The sequence below is a fragment of the Triticum aestivum genome, chromosome 7B, assembly GCF_018294505.1.
Source record: "Triticum aestivum cultivar Chinese Spring chromosome 7B, IWGSC CS RefSeq v2.1, whole genome shotgun sequence".
Taxonomy (NCBI): domain Eukaryota; kingdom Viridiplantae; phylum Streptophyta; class Magnoliopsida; order Poales; family Poaceae; genus Triticum; species Triticum aestivum.
The window spans coordinates 471,620,214-471,625,176 of NC_057813.1; positions in this window are offsets into that span (position 1 = coordinate 471,620,214).

Consider the following 4,963-nt stretch of genomic DNA (forward strand, 5'->3'; position numbering starts at 1 on the left):
TTGGGCTGGGCTGCTACGGTGCTGGGCCAGGTGGGCTGCAGGTAAGTCCAGGTGAGTTGCTCTCTCTCTCTCTTTTATTTATGTTTTCTATTTTTTTCTGCAAGTTTGTGGCTTTTCTAAAAATACTTAGGTATTTTCAAAAATCACCTAACTGCACATTCCCATTGTTTAGAACATATCCAACATGGAACATATCAGTTTAGGATTATTTGGACATTATTTCTTATATAACAGAAATAATTCCAACCCAAATATATTATTGATTTAAATCAAAGGCCCAAATAAATTATCTCTGTGACTCCAAAAATATTGGTTTGAATTTCACCTCATGCCAATATTTTCACAGAATAACAGGAACATTTTCTTGGACTCATTTGATGCGATTTAAATGTTGGTTATTTTTAGGGGTTTTCTGAGGCTTTGAAAATTCCTCAATTCAAATTTCGTTTGAATTTAAACATGATGCACACATGGAAGCTGGCATAGGTCAGACCAGAATTAGGGATGTGACAACTCACCCTCACTAAGCAAAAATCTCGTCCCGAGATTCAAGCGTAGGGTAAGATGAAGGGGGAACACAAACTAACACAATCTTCACAATCCAGGGTGCACTTCATAAAGGCGTTGATTTGATCACCATCTTTGTCTTGTCGTCTTGTTTTGAGAACTCCAGCTAACATGACAAGGAGAGAAGAAGGAGACTCTAGAAGGATCGATCTTTTCAAAGATTGAACAACTCAGGATCAACTCACGGAGTAAGACATAGCACATCTCTCGAGCTGGGACACGAAACACACATCTAGAGGGATGGAGTGGAACAGATGACGAGGGTTCACTAGGTAGACAACAATTCCACACCTAAGAGGGTGGTGAACGGTTGTCAACGTAGCGAGGAGTTGAGTTACCATGATACCACAACGAGACACCTTAGGGATGGTGACTCGTAGATATATCCCCTTAGGTGGCAAAAAGAATTACCTTTGATTCAGAGATCATTGAAACTCTTTTATACCAGCCTAAGGCAATTCTCGAGCGACCATTTGGAGGGGTTCGGTAGAATGGCATACTCGGACTGGAATGGATGATGTGGATTACCTTGTTGAAGATAACGCAATGGATGGTTTTTCTTATCATCAAAGATGGATAGGACCCATGGTAGGACCACATATGAAATGATCCTGATCAGTAATTACTGAGAAGGGTAATCCAGGGTAGGGTGGCATGATGGCGTGCAAGCTAGAAAACAAGGTGCAAATGTTGGGAATGATTCTAGTAACTGGGGAGAGGCTCAACAGTAGAGAGTGAGTCCACTGTTGAAAAGTTATAGCATAACCAAAGAAATTGGGAGCAATCCCAGTTAGTGTTGATGATAACACCTAGTGCTTGTGCGGGATCTCAAGAACTTGAGCATTTCCATATTCATCAAGGTTTTACCAATATCCATGTCAAGGATCCTGGCAACACAACATACCACCATGATGAATACTAATGGACGATGCAGATGCAAACAAAGATAACACCTTCTCAGATTTCACCTTAGCGAGGCCAAGGAAACAGAATCTGGATGATCGACCGAGAGACATTTAGCACTCCGCTTCTAATGTTCTCCTTGATGTGCTAGCGTATCCCATTCATAGATATGGTTTGGTACCTAGAACATCAAGTAAAAGGTCGGACTTCGGAAGCACAAGAATCCGTAAGGATTGACTACGGAGGTAAATCCTACGAAATCCTCATGGGGAGGTGGCGAACTTTCTTCAATCAAAATACTACAATCATAGGTCTTCTGGCTGGGTGTGTTGGCCACGACATCCACTTTACCAGATTACAGAGAGACCAATATAATAGTTCTTGGGAAATGTTCCAACTATCATATCTGCCTGAGATTCAGATCTGGTTGGGGTCAGGACATTCCAGACTCATCAAGGTCTAGAAATAAAAATGAAAGTTTGCAAGATAAATTGACGAGATGATGTTGTGAGATTCTCGGGGAATGAACTACGATAGCAAGCTCCAAAACATGAGCTGGTTCTGCTACATACATGTGAACACACTGTCCTAGACAAGCATGACCACATAGTAGTCTTATAATAAAACACTACCGAGTTCTGGTTGGGAACCATCAACGAGGATATCGGAGTCCTTACATAAGTCCGGATTAGCTCTTATGAAGGAACTCCTTCTCATTAAACAAATCAATCAGTGGCTTGGTGTGCTAGGGATACATATGGAATGAAGGTTGCAAGTCTCCAAACCACAGAATACTTTGCACGTATGCATGACTGATTTGGGATTCCAAAGGAAGCAACATTCACTTTCTCGAATCCACGGTGGCAACTTGCATCAAATGCACATGAACTGGAGGAAGTCACTTCTTACATCCGAACATATGCTTGATGAGCTAGCATGAAGAAATGCTTTTCAAAAGTTTCCAACACTAGCTTAATGTTCAACAAAATTTTGGAGAAGACGAGGATGTTGTCGATGGCTCAACAACAATTCATCCAGGTTTCCATATGAACGGAATTCCACAATTATGTGAACAAGGTGATAGCATTGGTCAGACTCGAAAGATATAATGGTGTATGCTCGAGGAAACAACCACGAGTAAGACATCATTATGAATATTGTTGGTTCTGATTTGATTTGACGATAGCCCATACTCAAATCAAAGATTGGGTAAGATGATAGGTCCATAAACTGATCACGGGGGTCAATAGATGAAAATACCATCTTTCTTCAACACACATACAAAATATCCCTTGGAAATGAGCTAAGTCAGGTAAGCCTTTATCTTCCAACCCTCCAAGTTGTTGTTTAGCTTAACCAACTAGCTCAGGGTATCCAACATAGATTCTTGGAGAAGGGGTGGTTCATAGAGAAACCAACTTGATCACGAGCTTAACATAGCGATCAAGTGACAACCTGGTGATACTTCTGAGAAGACATTCAGAAAATCACGAACCACCACATGTTACTAAGCTCGAGAAAAATCTTGCTTTTCAGGGCAAGACAATATGAACAATGAGTGAGGATTTGACCAAATCCTAACTCATCAATCGAAGGGTGCACCGAAATAAGGACTAGGTAGCACGATCAGTATTAGAATGATGATTCAAGAACCAACACGCTAAGAATGAAATTATTGTCCTTTAACTACCAAGCAACAAGGTTGCTAGGATTATTGATTTCACACATCACGATTCACTTGTCGACATTTTGGTTGCAACAACACGGAACCGAGAAATGAATAATGATGGAGAGAGTATCACTGTATCAAGAGTTCATAGGATGGTGTGCAATTCCCTTGATATTCTTGATATAAAGATGGTAATACTCCAAGGTGGAGCAGAACAAAAGCTAGATTAGCATTTTGATCTGCAGAACACAACTGCTTTGACCCAATCCTGGATATGGATGAGGTATTGGAGTTTGTTTCTCCTATTCATTCTGGAATAGAATGGCTTGACGGACCACAAGAGTAATAGGCACCGATAAACACGAATGCATGACTACTCCTGACTATCAACTGATAGACGGGGGTCAGAAAACAACTAAAGAGGAACAACTCAAAAGAACATATGATTTTCTGAGTTGCGGATGCATGGATTAGCATGTCGAACGAGTTCAACACATTTCTTTCGGATAACCCATGCAGAAAGGTAGAACTGGCAGAGTAACAACATAGAATCGAGAACTCATCAAGAACACTATGGTTGTGATCTTTTGGTTCAAAGAACTTCTGCCATAAATGGTTCATAGTATTTGGAAGAAGGAAATACCACGGACCTCAAGGACTAACGCAAAGGTTACTAATAACCTAAGGGAGCTAGAAATTACTATCAACATGAAGTAAGTAGGGTGAATCTTGGGTTCAAAACCCAGAAGTAGAATACCTACTAACTAGTTGGCATCACGGGATGCTTTCGAGGATGATGGCCAGAATCATCATACTGGGACACAGAACATGGCTAGATTACTAGGTGATACTCTAGACATCTAGTAGTCATAATAATAACTCGAACATATATGTCGAGGCAATAGAGCACCTCAACTCACTGATTAGTGTGGTTAATCTGGCCCAAAGGAACATCGAAACTAGAGGGAAAGGATTTGCAAATGCATCAGACTATTTAGAAACCTGGGATGACTCGGACAGCATAACGGCTGTAAATGCTCAAAAGAATTTGAGACATGCTACAAAAATGGTGGCATAACCACTCATAAGCACATTATCAAGGTTTCGAGATCAACAGTTAACATACGGAGGTAGAAACTGAAATGAGGCTTAAATCCAATGAGTCTACTGATTAGTAACATGTGATCCTCATAGAAAGAAGAGAAACCCTAGTTCCTTAACCCCGTAGGAAAGATAAGATGACTCAGATCAGAAGGGCATAAGGTATAAGGAGTAAAAAGAGCCTTACGTTCCCAATCACAATCAATTCCCTTATATAACTAAAGAATTTCTAGACTCAACTTTGACCAGTTTGGCTTGGTAATCCTACAGGCAGTCAAGCTCTAATACCAAAGCTGTCAGGACCCCGATCCTATGCCACATCGATCTAGCATGTAACACCTCATATCACTTTGCGGCCTCACGCACGGTATTCCCACGGGTGTCGCCTTACCAGGCCCGGGACCGTTTGCGCCTTTTTGGCTCACATACATGATAGTGCCGCTAGCATCCATATGACAAAGAACCCGGGCTGACATGGCTAGTCGTGAACCCAAAGTGGCACTAACTTACAGGGACAGGCATACATGACCCAACAACGAACGTGTCGGTCATCAGCGAGTGAATCCGGGCTGTAGCAACTGGGCTAGCAGGACTCCGGTAAATCGGGCTGTAGCAGGCTAACAGGACTCCGGTAGACACCGCGTGAGATTTCCCCGAAGGGACAGACACAGGAACGAAGAAGGACACATGCTGGCCAGCCTAAGTGTTCCGGAGCAGTAGCAA